The following is a 16,773-nucleotide window of genomic DNA, read 5'->3' as shown; positions in this document are numbered from 1 at the left end:
TGGGGGGGGGGTGGAGAGGGGGAAATGGGTGACAGGCACTGAGGAGGGCATTTGTTGGGATGAGCACTGGGTGTTGTATGTAAGTGGTAAATCACAGGAATCTACCCCTGAAACCAAGAGCACGCTGTATACACTGTATGTTAGCTAACTTGACAATAAATTATGTTTTTTTAAAAAAAAAAAGGAACTAAATTCCTTTAAGATTCAAGAAGGTGAGAGCTGCCGCACACATTTGGGTATGGATGAGGGACAGGCAGAACGGAGAGGGAGAAGATCTTGATCCGTCTCACTTCTGGTGTGGGTTCCCTGTCTTTGCCTTTCCCAGCTCCCTACAGGTAGGGCAGCAGCGGATCCAGATGGTAGACTGGACTATGACAAGATCCAGCCCTTCTGGGGGGCAGGGAAGACCCAAGTCACACTGTAAGGGACTTCGAAACTAGTCTGGCTAGTTTAGATTTTATCCTAGAGCCCTAGGGGTTGATAGTGATCAACGGGGAGTTGGCGAGATGGCTCCGGTCATGGCAGGGAGGTAGGACACCGAGAGCCTATGGAGCAGTCAGGAGTCTGTGGCAATGGTCCAGGAGAGAGATGGTGAAGCACAACCGAGGGTAGTGACAGCGACTATGAAGATCACAGGCTCTGGAGCTACAAGGAGGGAGGGCAGGTACCAGTGCCTTTTCCCCCAGCCCCCAGTCTAGCCTCCCAGGAAAGCACTCATTCGCTGTTCTCCCACCACCTTCCTGAGAGAATCACTGGTCACAGGTCCTCAAGAACCATGGTTCTATTTCAGCTTTATTCCCACACCTGCCTAACAAGCCTTGTTCGCCTTGGAGAGCACACCGGGGTCAAAGAAACTCAAGAACTCTCCAAGAGGGTAGGCCAAACTGGGTATCCTCTGGTGCCCAGCTACGTTATCTTCAGTATGATCAATATCACATAGCAAGTGGAGTGCATCTTCTGGGATTGAATTTTTTTCCACGTTCTACCAATATAAACAATCTAAACTCCAAACTTCAATGTCTGCCTTATCCCAGCCTGTCTGGATTTCTTCCTCCACCTCAGACTTCCCCCAGGCAATTTCCTGTCGAGGTAGACAAGCTTCAGAACTCCCCATCACGTACCTACCTGTTGGAGATTCAGAACTGCCTCCTCTGCCGGATTCATTTCCCGAAGAGACTAATCTTCTTGTTGCAGAACCATCGTGCTCCAGACAAAAAGCTCAAAAGACCCATCTAGATCACAAAGGATCAGGGAGCCAGAGAGCCACCCTCTGTAAGATATAGATTAGTATTAAAAAAAAAAAAAAAAAAAAAGGAAAGGTCTGGCTTCACCTACCTTCCAAAAAGTTTTCCATCCTACTAGGAGGATGAGGAAGAAGGATATTTACTGATAAAACAGAAGTTATTTTTCCTATGACAATTTCACACGCACACACACAAGCAAAGTGAGTCCCAGTACTCTTTTTTTCTAGAAAACGTAGATAGATAGACACACAGACAGACAGATAAGGTAGATATAGAGAATCTCATGTCTGGTCACTTTGAAGAAAATACTAAAGTCCAGAGAGGTTGAGTGACTAACTCGAGACCACACAGCAGGCCATCAGGCATAGAATCTTCATTGTCTTACTGCCGAACCAGTTTTTTTGCAACCACACTGAGCCTCTCCCTCACACACTGGAGAGAGTAGGACAGGGAACAGTTAAGAATCAGACTTACTGTGCTGATATCCCCATTCTTATGCTATGTGATGCCCCGGACAACTTGTTTAACCTCTCTGTGCCCCATGCCTTCATCTGAGTAACAGGCATCATCCCAATTACCTATTTTATAGGACTATTATGACAACTAAATAGAATAATATACGTCAAGTACTGGCATATGTAAGTGTGCAATTGATAGAATATAACCAATATTATCACTATTACTGCCCAATTGAACCAGTTGAGCATTTGTGAGTCTTGGATGGCCTATTTCCATGGAATTGGTTGGTTAAAGCATAAATGAACAATTTAAAAAAACCCTAAATGAGTTTGTAGGGTGGCACAAATTTCCATAATTTTAAGGCTGGTGCATGAATGTATGCACTTCCTCTGCCTTTTAGATGCAGTTTTCTGGCTTCTCCTTAAATATACATTAAGAATTGAGCTCCCCCAAGATTTTCCTGAGTATGCAGGTCCAAAACTCCTATAAAGATTACTACCTTAAATCTGCTTCGCCAAATACTCCGTGCCTTGTTCTTCATGTTACTTCCCTGGATTTTACTACGTTAGATGCTATAACGCCCCTGCATTTGAACCTGGCCAGATACGGCCGCTGATCTCTACTGCACAACAGCACCCTTCTTTCCTTTTGCCCACTAGCCATCTTGGAATATAACAGAGTCTCCAAACCGTAAGAGGCTCCCTTCTTCCCAACTCTTACATGTGAATTCCCAAAGTCTCATTTTAGGACAGTGCTCTTCGAACCTGGCTCCATTTGGGGATCACCGAAAGCAGGGACTATTTCTCTCTCATTCCCAACACCTTCAAGAGAAGCCAAATAAGGAGCTCCACGGATGTCTGTTGCATCACACTGAAAGTATGCATTCTTTCTTACTCCGGAAGCAAAGTAACCAAGCTAGAGCAAGAGCAAGTCTTTCTAGAAATCCAGGACTACAATGCTACCAGAGAGCACTTGAAGGGCACCCCCAAGAGCATCCCCTGAATGAATCTGCCCCCTCATCAATATGTCAGAGTCACATGTGCAGCTCTGTCACTGGCCGTTTTTAACTCGCAAAGTCTGGAGGCTCCTCGAGTGTGAATATAATTAAAGCCTCTGCATCTTGCCTCTTCCATTGTGCCTGGCGCTGGTCCCCGCTGGCTGTTCCGATAAGACAAGACTGATGAATGTGAATATGTCCGAAGTTAAAGCAGGCAGGAGATAATGAAAAAGGCTGATTGGAAAGTCCTTATCAACTAAAGAGAGTTCTGAGAGATACAGAGCACAAGGACTATACGCACACCTATCTTCCAAAGTCAAGAAGCGCAACACCTGTTCTGCCAACTCTACAGCCTTCTCCCCACGGACACAAGCCAGGCAGATGGGCCACTGCCACACAACTCCAGCAGGAAGAATATTCCGGGTGCCTTATGGAGTTAGGCGACTCGGCGGCCCCTACATCACCTGTGGTGTGAAGATTCACAGCACTTGTAACACACACAGGGTTGCTGCCACTGTTAAGCTGCAAAGCAATCAAAATCACTTACGGTAGTAACTACGACTTTTCACGACACAGTCGTGGCTCTCGTTCTCAGACCTCCCTTCTCCGTTCAGATCACGTGGTCAATTTCTGAGCCCGTCTGGTTCCGACGTCCTGCTCCGAGCTCTCCTCTCCTCTCCTCCCCAAGCTCTACCCGCTAACCTTGCATCATGGGGAGTGTTAAAACCCCTGGAAAATTTGGTGGAGGTCTACGTTGCAAATGTTGATTGCCGTCTTTATTCTCTGTTGTGATGATTACCTTGCTGTGGTCAAAGTAGATTTGAGCCTCAACTCCCATCCCACGGCTGCCGTGACAGACGCTGGTTCGGTCTTTACCTATCGGTCCATTCTTAGACCAAATCATCATCACTCCCATTGTCCAAAGCTTCCCCCCGAGGTAGTATGGTATAGTGATGAAGGTGACTGACCTTGGCACCTGAAGGTCTGGGTTCAAATCTCAGATTCACTACTCATAAGCATTGACACCTTTGGCAAGTAGGTGTGCTTCAGTATTCTCACCTATAGTAAGTGGGTGATGGTGATAGTATCTACCTCATAAGATTGTTATGGGGATTAAATATTTTATCTTGTAGACCAGTGCCTTACACATTATAATATTCAATATTCTTCCTAGGTTTGAGGTTTTGTGAGACTGACCCACCCAGAGTCACGCTAATAGGACAAGCAAGTGCCTGCTCAGCCCTCTTTAGTTCCCAAGATGGGTAAATTCCTTCCTTGTCTTTCTTTTTCTTCCAGCGTAGAACTTAGAATATTCTAGGGGATGTGTTGGCTATTTTTTCCACCCTTGCTGATAAAATTTACTTAAAATTGAGATTATTTTTCGATGTTAAAAATGTCTGTGGAAACCCTCCGTGGATCTCTGATGGTGGACACTTTCTCTACTCTCAGATTTCCAGTTCACCCTCTCAGTGTCCATTATTTTCTCATTGGGCTTCCTTCTTTAGTTACAGCCTGCCCATATCTACCCCAGCCACGAGTTCTCAACTCCTACCCTAGCCAGGAAATTATTTCCTTTTATGATATTTTATTCATGCTTTTGAAACATGAACTGACTTTTGAAGAACCATCATAACCATACCTTAGAAAAATTCTTAGAACTATATATTTATATTTTAACACCCAACTCCAGGTAGTTCCCACTCCTAAAATCACTTCTTAGGACATGAGATGTTTTCCCAAACTGGAAGTAAGAAGATGAAACTTAGGTGAATTCAAATACTGAAACAAAGAAACTGAACAGGATACTGCCAGATAAGGATGGGAAGGAAGAGTTGGACCTTAGATTCCCTCTTAGATGTGGCAACAGAACAGACAGGATGATGGTAAGTTCAACAGGCTGATGAATGTTATCTCCAAAGGGCCACTCTGACTCCGATTCTGTTTCTCTTACCAGCACATGCCTGGAAGTTATTTCCTGCTTAGTTGTAACCTGAAGTTACTTGCTCCTTTGGGTGGAGAAGATCCAATTTTGAGAGAATGCATTACTTCTAAGAGCTTTTCAGAGCAATGAGCTACTGTGTTTCATCCACAAACGACTCCCATGAAGAGCTTTTAGATCCCAGAATGGCCAGGTCTGTGGTCTAAAGATGTCCCCAAGAACTTTTTTTCTCCTTCAACTTCCTGTCATTGGAATGTTTATCCAACTTGTCTCCTAGTGGCATTTCTCAGGGCTTTATACCTCCTCATGAGCACATGCCTATCACCATGGCTTGGTAGACTGCAATACGATAGGCACTGATGAGGGGAGGATGGAGACTGCCTGGAAGAACAATAGTCTGGACATGCACCAAAACAGATAACCACGTCCTTTTATTTAGTTCCAAACTGTGTCTGTATTCAACCAATGCCTGCCCTTGCCCCCGCTCCCCCGACCTGCCCCACTGTCTTATAAGGCACTTCTTCATTTTGCAGTATAATAGGAGTAAGTTTGGACCCTGAGCTAATCACCCAGTTCTGTCAACAAATGCTTCCCATGCACCACTGTATGTTTGGGCTAATACAGCCTTTTTAAGAAGAATACGATTTGGGTGGGGAAGAAAGGTTAGCCTGTTTGAGCAGGCAGGGAGACAGGCAAGAACTGAGGCATAGGATAATTGGAAATTGGGGTCTCATGTCAAACTTGGAAATAAATACGAAAAAATATAAATGCGGAATGTTCAATATCGCTTTGTGTTGAAAGAGCACTAAATAGCACTTAGACAACGATTCCTTAACTAACAAATGAATTTGGAGAGCTGGATGAATAGACCAATGTCCTGATGGGATGGTCAAGGCTATGGAGAAGTAGAGAAGCTCTATGAAATCATAGGAACGGAGTGTGAACACTGTATAATACAAGAGTAATTAAGACAGACTTTAACAGCTTCCTATTGCTGCTGTAACAAACTATCACAACACAGATGGCCTAAAACAACACACATTTATTGTCTTTCATGCCTGGAGGTCAGAAGGCCAAACCTGATCTCACTGAGCTGAAATCAAGGTGTTGGACGTCTGCATTGTTTCTGCAGATTCCGGCATAGAACTTATTTCCTTGTCCTTTCCAGCTTCTAGAAGCCACTGGCATTCCTTGGCTTGTGGTCCTTTCCTCCATCTTCAAGGCCAGCAACAACCAATTATCTGTCCCATCCTATCACTCTGACAGACTTCAGCCTCCCTCTTCTAGTTTCAGAACCCTTGTAATTATGCTGGGCCATCTAGGTGGTTCAAGACAATGCCCTTACCTTAGGATCAGATAATTAGCAGTCTTAATTCCATCTGCCACTATAATTCCCACCACCACCACTGTTTTTTTAGAGGCAGGGGTGGGGGGGGGAGAGAATCTTAAGCAGGTTCCATGCTCAGCACGGAGCCCAATGCAGGGCTTGATCCCACAACTGTGAGGTCATGACCTGAGCTGAACTCAAGAGTCAGAGGCTTAACCGACTAAGCCAACAAGGTGCCCTTATAACCCCCTTTTCCAATGCAAGGTAACATATTCACAGGATCTGGGTATCAGGATGTGGACATCTTTGGGAGGCCATTATTCTGCCTCCCACAACCACCCTTAAAAAAAAAGCATTAAGAGAATGATGATCGAGAGAAGAAAACCCAAATGTGGAGAGGAGGTACAGCTCAAGAGTTAGCTTAAATTAGGATTAACAAGTTGACATAACTTTAGGTCTAGTTCTCTAGAGGAACTGTATTAGACCATACATTATGTTCTAACTCAGGTTTATTTGTAATGTTCTCCAACTGAAGGGGAGAGAGGGGAGTTTCGTTATCCTTTTCTGTGTCTGCATATTAATTAGAACAAAATTCTTCAACAAAGATTACTCATCTAGCCATCACTCAAGGAATAATTCAAGCACTGCCTTCCTGTGAAGCTCTCCCTACTCCACAGGCAGAATTAATTTCTCTTCCTTGGATCACTGTCCCTGGTGCTTTCCTTTCCAACAGTACTTATCATTCTGTAATGTAATTTCCTGTTTTCCTGCCTGTCTCCCTACTGGATGATGAGGTCCTTTTGAGGACAGAGACCATGACTTATACATCTTTGTATTCTAAGCACCTAGCAAGGTGGCTAGCATAAGAAAGGCATTCAACATGTTTACCGAATGAAAACCTGCAGGTAAATTAAGAGGATTCTGAACTACCTGCAGTCATAGGGGAAGGTGAGAGGGTGGTACTTGGGGACTGAACATGAGATGATAACTTTAAAAATGAGAATAATACACATGAAATCTCTAAGTCTTGAGGATGCATCTGAGAGGGAGACAGGAAACTGATAGGAATTAAGAAATGAAGACATTTTCCTCTGAGAGACTGCGGATTGAAAAAGCAAGGTCAAAATGCAGACAAGGAAATTTACCTGCTACGACTTTATACATTCTGGACCACACTTAGCATACAAATGAATATTGAAAACAGACAAAACAAAGTAAAACACCAAAACTACAGTCCCAGGGAGAGGAGTATGATGTTATACAATTTTTAAGCAGTCAAAACTTTGAGTCAATTGATGATGTATGTTAGAAAAATGTTCTCCACACACACTTTTTTTTCCAAATGACTTTCTGAATAGTGTTAACACAAGCTACCTAGGAAGAAGAGCACGTTTCTCAACTGCTTGCACCCTCCCTGGAAACACAAGATTGATTTGAAGTTTCACTGATTCCCACTTCATTAAGGGGAAAAAGGAAACAAATACGCTGACCCAGCTCTCTTCAAGAAGAAGAAATAGACAAGAGGAGTAAGTAAAAAGAGAAGATGGATTATATAACACAATAAATATTCACAATTCCTCTCTCTCACACTCTCCTTTACCCAAATCCTTCCTCTCCCTCCAAACAAATCAAACACATGGTCATTCTATTCTGCATGTACTAGTCATTAAAAAGAGAAAAAAAAGGGGGGGCGCCTGGTGGCTCAGTTTCTTAAGCATCTGATATCGGCTCAGGTCATGATCTCACAGTTCATGAGTTTGAGCCCCACATCGGGCTCTGTGCTGACACTGAGGAGCCTGCTTGGAATTCTCTCTCTCTCTCTCTCTCTCTCTGCCCCTCCTCCACTCATGCTTTCTCTCTCTCAAATAATAATAATAATAATAAACTTAAAAAGAAAAGAAAAAACAAGTTAGATAACAGTTAAAGAAGCCTAAAGCTCAACCCTAGTAAAGACTGGGATGAGAATTTGGTAAAACCATTCTTACTCGGTAATACTGGAATTTCTTGGATGCTCTACTTGACCTGCTCTTCTCCTTCCTGTTGTGCACACAATTCGCAAACACACATGGTTCCACCATCTTAGGCTCATGGAACCCCACCCTGTTTTTCCCGATCCCCTTACCCACTTACTGTCCCTAACTGTTGCTCATGAGGTATGAGGAGAAAAATGGAGAACTACTAATTCTTGGCCTAAACAATGGAGCCCATTGAAGTACTTGATAAGGATAAAATGAAGAGGTCAGAGGAGAATTGGGAGAAAAATGCCCAGGAAACCACAGAGAACTGTGTGTCAAGCAGCCACTCAGAAAGAGAATCAAATACTGCAAACAAACAAACAAACAAAAAAAAACATTGGGTAAACAAGATAAATGAGATAGGCCTAAATATTTCCATTATGCATGGCACAAAAGAAAGAAGTAGCTTCTAGAAATATTGGGATTTTTCTCAGTGAAGTTTATTTTTGTATCATATATTCCTCTCTAAAACGCCATCCTCACCTCAAACACATAAATTCAAGCACGCGCTCACATGCTTGTGCGCACGGGCGTGCGCGCGCACACACACACACACACACACACACACATTCATGTTGATGCCTAAGTAAAAAGGAATTGGAGTCCGTCTTGACAAATGTTCCAATAGGTAAGAAGAAAACACAAAATACAGCTCTCGTTGTTGCTGTTTTCATTTTCATAAAGGTCAGCGGGCCAGTGGGCTCCACTGATTTGGAAAGAACGCAACTAAAGCATTCAGCCACAAAGCTAAAGGTTAGGGCGTGGTTAATTTACTGCAACCCTGCCATTTTTAGAAGAAGGATTTACCAGCTAACCAAAGGCGAACTGTCTTCATCAGGTAAATATCATTGACTTCAAATTATCTCCGAATATGACTTTTACTAAGTTTAAAGACCTAAGGCTATGGGTTAGAAGTATTATGTCAAAGGAAAAAAAGAGAATAATGGGATATCAGCAGTTAATCATTATTTGTAAATCATTTTATATTCAATTCATCATGAGGTAGTAAAGGTAGTTACTATTGTTCTAATTTCTATATAAATAGCCTCAGAAGTTATATTACTAGAGTCTTCTAGACAGAGGGATAGAGCTGACCATACATGATTACAACAGCAGCAAAACCAAGAATCTTAGAGGAAGAGCTCTAAATCACCGTCAGGTTTCCAGCACATAGAAACAAACCTGAGTTGTTGACAAAATTGGACAGACATACCACTTTGGGAAAAGAATGAGTGTCATGCAAAAGTTGGCTTACACCGGCCAGCCACAGCCTAATGTGTGCATTTCATTCCCACCCTGTGTTCAGTAACATCATGCTGGTATTTTGAAATCAGTCTTAATGGGAGTATTTTTCTCCAGCTTTATTGGAGTATGACTGGCAAATAAAAACTGTATATATTTGAGGTGTATAACGTGATGTTTTGATATATGTACACATTATGAAATAGTGACAAAAATCAAACTAATTAAAATAGCCATCACCTCACATAGTTACCCGTCTGTGTGTGTGTGTGTGTGTGTGTGTGTGCGCACGCGCGCACTGGAAATCTACTCTCTTAACACATTTCAAGTATAGAATACATTATTATTAACTACAGTCACCATGCTGTACATTAGGTCTCTAGAGTTATTTAACTCAAAACTGCAAGTTTCTACCCTTTGCTCAGTATCTCCTCTTTTCCCCCACTTCCCCTCTGGTGACCATAATTCTACTCTCATATTACTATGAGTTCAACCTTTTTAGATTCCATATCTATGTGACATCATGGAGTGTTTGTCTTTCTGTGTCTGAGTATTGCACTTAACATAATTTTCTCCAGGTTCATCCGTGTCATCACGAATGGCAGAATTTCCTTCCTTTTTTAGGCTGATTAATAGTCCATTCATATTGTGCGTGCGTGTGTGTGTGTGTGTGTGTGTGTGTATCACATTGTCTTTATCTATTTGTCTGTTGATGGGTACTTAGTTGTTTCCAAATCTTGACTATTGTGAATAATCCTGAAATGAACATGAGCGTACAGATATCTTTTTGTACTTTGAGATAGTGATTTTATTTCTTTTGAACATATACCCCGAAGTGGGATTAATAGACCCTATAATAGTTATATTTTGAATTTTCTGAAGTACCTCCATACTGTTTTCAGTAATGGCTATACCCATTCACATCCCTACCAACAGTGTACAAGGGTTCCGTTTCTCTACATCCTTGCCAACAGTTGTTATCTTTTGACTTTTTGATAATAGCCACCCTAACATCTTAAGGCAGATAATATTTCATTATGGTTTTGATTTGCATTTCTCTGAATGTTGAGTGATGTTGAGCATCTTTTCATATACCTGTTGGCCATCTGTACGCCTTCCTTGGAAAACCGTCTATTCAGTTCCTTTGCCCATTTTTAAACCAGGTTAATTGGGTTTTTTTTCCTACTGAGTTGTATGAGTTCCTTTTATATTATGAATATGACATCCTTATTAAATAGATGGTTTGTAACTATTTTCTGCCATTCTGTGGGATGCCTTTTCATTTTGCTGGTTGTTTCCTTTGCGGTGCAGAAACTGTAGTTTCATGTGGTCCCACTTGCTTGTTTTTTTCCTTTTGTGCCCTGCGCTTTTGATGTTTCCTTACATTTTGTACCCCAGGCACCTTAATTTGCTTCAATCCAGTTCCAGTCCTGCCTCATTGTCAAAAGCACCAGCCAAATCAAACTTACTTTGCATGAAGAGATGACTTCCATTTTCCAATTTAATTAAACAAGTAACACATATTGGCTTGAGAATCATCTCATCCCTGCATACTAGAGTGTATAAATAAATCAACTGATCGATCAGTAGATCAAAAGATGGATAGAAGACAGGCAGTAGGAAAGTGAGCCTGGCCATACTTGTGCCGACTGTAGAAAACAAGGTGTTCTAGCTCCGTTATTCCTTACATGCACTTCCTCTGCTTTGTTTTCGAAGAAATTTCCCTTAAGAAAGAAGGGACTGGGTGGCTCAGTTGGTTGAGCATCCAACTCTTCGTTTCAGCTCAGGTCATGATCTCATGGTTTCCTGGGTTCGAACCTTGCATCGGGCTCTGAGCTGGCAGCATGGCGCCTGCTTGAGATTCTGTTTCCCTCTCTCTGCCCCTCCCCAACTCACGCTCTGTCTCTCTCCAAATAAATAAATCAACTTTAAAAAAAGAGGAAGAAAGCAAGGACAATAATCAGTAGATGAGAAGCTTTAAATAACCAACAAGTGTGTTGCCTCTCCTGGCTGGCCAGGAGAAGTTGACAGTTTCTGAAGAGAGAGCCCACATACAGGCTCTTGGCTTTATCAAAGCAGACTTGCCTCATGCTTCTGTCCCTGCAGGACATGGCCCTACATCTAATAAGGAACCTCAAGGGGACACAGTAGTGCATTCAGTTCACCCTGTGACCAACAGGACTTTGATTTCTCTCTAGGTGGCTACTAGATGCCCCTTTTCTCGGTTATGTGGGGATTTGTTCCAAGTAATTCCAGTGTATTTACCCAGCATTTCCATGTGTGAAAATCAGGAAATCCACTTCATTTCAATCTTCCATCAGACCAGCCATGCCATTGATTTTATAATTAAATGTCAGTGGTAACGGTATTAGGTATGTATCACTGCACAGCAAATTATACCAAAACTTAATGTCTTAAAGGAGCAGTAAATATTTACTATCTCCCATGATTTCCGTAGGTTGGAGATTCAGGAGTGACTTGGCTGAGTGTTTCTGGTTCAGGGTCCCCCCGGAAGCTGCCTGCCCTTAAATTCATTGGAGGGCCTTTTGTATCACCAAATGGTTCTCTGACTTCTTCACAAAGAACTCAGTAGTGACACTCCCAGCTTTACCTTTACATTGTGTTTTTCTCAGAGTACCCTGGATTTTACCTTTGCCCCAAAGCCTATTCCTTCACTGGAGCACTGTTTGCCATCTGAAGAGGCTAGGAATTTTCAAACCCACCAGGTCCCACTTCCTTTGCCTAGGACAATCTTTCCTTGGCTTGTCTCTCCCCTCTTGCTTTTTGTTGGAAGCCACAGGAAGAAACCAGGAGGCATCTCCAACACTTTTCCCGGAGTTCTCCTTCAGTCAATAACTCAATTCACTATGGTGCATTTTCTGTATTATCACCGGTGACTAGGTTACTGAACTCCCTGCCATTACTGGACAAGAATTCCCTTTCCTTTCAGTTTCCAAAAACAGTTTCCCTCGCTTTCCTTAAAGCCATCATCAAAAGCCTCCTTGAAGGCATTCACATTTGTATAACAGTCTCTTCCAGGAGGCAGCTTGGCTTCCCTCACACCTCCTCAAAGTCTTTCCAGGATCTGCCTACCACCCTCTCCAAATGCCAGGCTCACCTACTTATGATTTTCTCATGGCGGCAGTCCATTACCAACATCTGTATTGGTTAGCTATTGCGGCATAAAACATCACCCCCAACACCTAGTCGCTTAAAAGAGCACGAATCCCATATTACCTTTCACAATTTCCGCAGGCTAGGAATTCAGGAGCAGCTCGACTGGATGGTTCCAGCTTAATACCTATGCTAAAGTTGCAGTCAGAGGCCAGTGGGATTGCCGTCATCCGAAGGTTCGACCGAGGCTTGAGAGCCGGCTCTCAGCGCGACTCACTCTCATAGCCTGTCCGTGCTGGCCTTTAGCACGTCTGAATTCTTCTCCATGTGGGCCCCCTCCCCGCGGGGCCGCTTGGGCTTTCTCACCGCATGGGAGCTGACTTACCCCAGAGTGAGCAAAACGAGAACCAGAGCTACAGGGCAGGAGCTGTATCCTTTTTGTGACCTTAGCTCTGCAGGTCACATAGCATGATGTTTGTCACATTCTATTCATTGGAAGTGAGTCCCTAAGTTTGGCCCATCATCGAGGACAGGTGAATTAAACTCTGCCTTTTGAAGCAGGGGGTATCCAGGAATTTGTGAACACATTTTAAAACCACCGCTCTTAGAACTCTACAGTAAGCTGATGCTAATAAAACTGCACTTAGGTGTTTTAACTTGGAGAAAAAAGTGTATATGTCTTTGAGAATCTAGAAGGCAGTGTAAGATGAAGGGGTCAGAAGAATTAGGTTGACTCTTCACACCTGTATTTTCTGAGGGTCCCCATGCTCCTCATCCTCTAACAGAAGAGTGGGTGCTGGGATGATCATGTCCAAGAGCACAGAAGGCCAAATTGTCAATCATACTTGCCCCAAAGAGAAAGCTGGCTTGATGCCAAACTCTGCCAATGATTAGCCAAAAAGGTTCTACAGCACATGCCACAGGGATATTTGGGAGGCCCTAAATTCCCATTTCTCTGCTGGGATGCAATGGACTAGCATGGGGTAGAAATGAACATAGAATAATCACTTGCTATTAAGGTGTCCCTAGTTAGTCTTATAGCTAATCTTCTATCTTTAAGTGTAGCTGCACCTCATCAATGCACACAATGCAAGTTTACTTGCAAAAAACAAACTTTCCAGACATCCCTGAAATATTCCTTGGTTTAGTAATCAGTACATTATACACTCCTAAAAGACCCTCTATTATCTTCAAGTTAATAAATTCCACCCGTCTGTGCACACAAACTGCCCACAGTGTCTTAGAAGAAAGAGCCTTTGGTTAACCCAGACTTTCTCAGAAGGAATCAAGGAAATCCACAGAGGGGTCATTTGTTGGACACCCATCTCCTTACCGTTTTATCCTTCCCGTTTAACCATCCTAATTCCATACTCAAAAAAAAAAAAAACACTCATCTAAAATTCCTTCTGATTTATTTTCCCTTCCTTTGAGAATTTCACAGGTAAACTTTAACACGACATTATTACAGAAATAGATGCCATAGGAGCACTTCACTGAGGAACTCGGGCCTCTGGGGTGCTTAATCACACACATGCTATGATGGTGAGGTATAGTTCCCTGTTCACAGGGCAGTTTATGGGAAGGACGCTCAGACAGAGACAGAGACAGAGAGAGATCTAAATACAATTTTAACTTGCTGAAACTCTTCACTACTCATTGAATGTTCGGCTACAGAAATTCAGTAGATTTTGAGGTGTAGGGAGTGCCCAGGAAAAACTGTGACGCCAACATGTAAAATGTGCTTAAATTACGCCTAATAGATTATTTACCTTTGATCATTTTTTGCATGTTTCACCTTCACTTGTTCCCCAGTCCTCCAGTGTTGTTCATTTCCCCCACGTTCTTTTAAATTGTCTTTTCTGCCACACCTCCACCACCCTGCAATTCACTTTCTGAGCCCCAAACAGTCACCTCTGCCTTAAACACCATTAAGATCAGTTTTAAAGTATTCAAATATTCATGAGAATAGAAGTATAATCTCTTTAATACCGAGTAAGTCCTCTGACAATGGCCAGGCTTGGGGAAAACATAATTAAGAAGTCAGCTAGAGGAGTTTCTAAGGAAATTAGTTTTTAAATGAATGGAAGTAATTAATCAGTAAGAACAAATACCTGCTGGAAAGAGAGAGGCTGTCCTCGTGATTAGAAAAGAACAATTAAGTGAGGATTCAGGATAGTGTCCAGTGTACTTACTGTGGCGGTAATCTCTCCTTTCTGGCCTTTGAGAAGCTAAATAGAGCATAAAGCAATCTTTCCATGATTCAGATAAATACGGATTAACCAAGCTGAATAGAGAGTAGCAGTAATGGACAGCCTGTAGAGACTTTCAGTTAAAGGAAAACTGTAGGAGTTTTAACATTGAGAAGGGATTCCTAGGGGTCTCAGAGCCATGAATAAGCCTCAAACAAGCAAGGAAATATTGAGAGTACATTGTTTAAAAAAAAAAAAAAACTCAAATACAGGCACAGAGCTAGGGCTGAATTAGGTAAATTTTGCAAAGAGTTAAATAACTCCTAACTTGTGCCAGGTGTATATGTCTATTTTAAAACTATTTTAGGGACGTCTGGGTGGCTCAGTCAAGCATCCCGGCTCTAGATTTTGGCTCAGATCCTGATCTTATGGTTCATGGGTTCAAGCCTCATGTCAGGCTCTGGGCTCTCAGTGTGGAGCCAGCTTGGGATTCTCTCTCTCTCTCTCCTTCTCTCTGCTCCTCTCCAGCTTGCTCATGCTTGCTCTCTCTCTCTCAAAGCAAATAAATAACTTTAAATAATAATAACCGTTTTAAGCCATATCATAGTCATATAAATAAATATTTTAATATTGAGCAAGAGTAAGGGTACAAGTCTAGTTGTTCATGCCTTTGAGAAGCCCAGCTGTTCAATACGCCATTCAAATAATAGAGGCAATCCACTCTGGCTGGAATCAGTTCATCTGAACTATAGCTACCCCGACTCAGTTATCGTCGTCCCCATATACTTTCTAGCATATGACAGGACTTATTACATGTCCTGGACCTTCTACCACCCTTTCCTCAAACATTCACTTCTTGAGGGGAGGATTTTACCTACTTTGTTCACTGTTACATTCCCAGCACTTGGAACAGTGCTTGCATGTAAAAGGTATTCAATAAATATTAGTTGAATGAATGAACTGTAAGCGGCATAGTACTTAGGGCATTAAGAACATTCTTAGGGATCCCATCTGTTGTGATCCCCCAAATACAGAAAGCAGTGGCACCCTTCAATTTCAACTTCCTACTTTTGCATTCCTGCCATGCCTCACCTTGTTCTCCATTTCCACCTTGAGTTGCCTCACATCCTTTCTCAGACTCACTCACACTCCAAATTCAAGTACTTTTTTTCCTACAACTTCTCAAATGATCAAAAACCATTGGATTAACCTGGAGAGTCATCGGCTAAGGAGTACATAGGTAAATCCCCTGTAATCACAATAAAGAACATCTTCCTATCTTCTGTCTACTAAGAAGTGTGTGGGAAACATCAATTAAGCGTGAGCATTACATATAAGGCACCGGGCATACAAGAAGAAATAGATACCCGCATTTACCCGGAGCAAGGTAACATGAGCAGTCAGGTTTATGTTCACCTGAGAGAGTGAAGTGCTATAAGCTAATATTCCAACTGCAAATTATAATTCTAGTCTTGAATTCAAACCTTGAACATTCCTTGCTTTGTGATTTTGAATTCTTTTGCTTCTTTTCTCAGATTTTTTTCATTTACAAGCTGTATCGTATGATGCTAACTTGCCTATGCATACCATTGGATAGTGCTACCAATTCCAAACACTCTTATCCTGGGAACAGAACAGTAGGCTCTGATTCATCCTCATCTAAAGTCCAATTTACATACTTTTAATGACATAGACTGAATATACCTGTTTCTCCGTTCCCCCAGATTTGCATGTTAAAATCTATCCCCCCAATGTGATGATATTAGGAGGTAATTCGGTCATGAGGATAGAGTCCTCACGAATGGACTCGATCTTTAAGATAGAGACTCCAGAGGGACTCCAGAGGGCTCCTTTCTTCCTTCTGCCAAATTAGGAAGCAGTGAGAAAACAGCCATCTATGAATTGGGAAGCAAGACCTTAACCACACACCGAACTTCTGGCACCTTGATCTTAGCCTCCCCAGCTTCCAGAATATGAGAAGTCAATTTCTGTTGTTCATAAGCCACGAGAGCTATGGTATTTTTGTTACAGCAGTCTGAAAAACCTAAGACATATGCAGATGCAGAGAAAGACAAAATATAGCACGAATCACACAGACAGTATCTGAAATGTCACCATAACATCCACTAATGACAAGTTTCAAACTTAAGTTGAGTCCTATTAGCCTTTCTCTCTTCAGGCCCTTGGACTTGACTTTGCAGAATATCAAGTGCTGATACAGGAGCCGAGTGTAGACGTACCGTAGCC

The 16,773-nt window shown here is 42.3% G+C and overlaps 1 long non-coding RNA gene across 4 annotated transcripts in view; it reads right to left on the bottom strand.

The window, feature by feature from the left end:
- Positions 1 to 3,241, bottom strand: part of LOC111557297 — a 175,423-nt gene extending 172,182 nt beyond the window's left edge. The window contains exons 1-2 of one of the 4 annotated variants that reach the window (XR_006594619.1): positions 3,165 to 3,241; positions 1,126 to 1,270 (exon numbers count right to left, since the gene is read on the bottom strand). This is a non-coding gene — a long non-coding RNA (uncharacterized LOC111557297). Of the gene's footprint in view, positions 1 to 1,121; positions 1,271 to 3,003 lie in introns of all 4 variants that reach the window. The other 3 variants (XR_006594618.1, XR_002737265.2, XR_006594617.1) reach the window with 3 other exon arrangements.
- Between the last annotated feature and the right edge of the window lie 13,532 nt (positions 3,242 to 16,773).

The sequence above is a fragment of the Felis catus genome, chromosome A2 (assembly GCF_018350175.1).
Source record: "Felis catus isolate Fca126 chromosome A2, F.catus_Fca126_mat1.0, whole genome shotgun sequence".
Taxonomy (NCBI): Eukaryota; Metazoa; Chordata; class Mammalia; order Carnivora; family Felidae; genus Felis; species Felis catus.
This window is presented reverse-complemented; position numbering and strand designations above follow the sequence as displayed.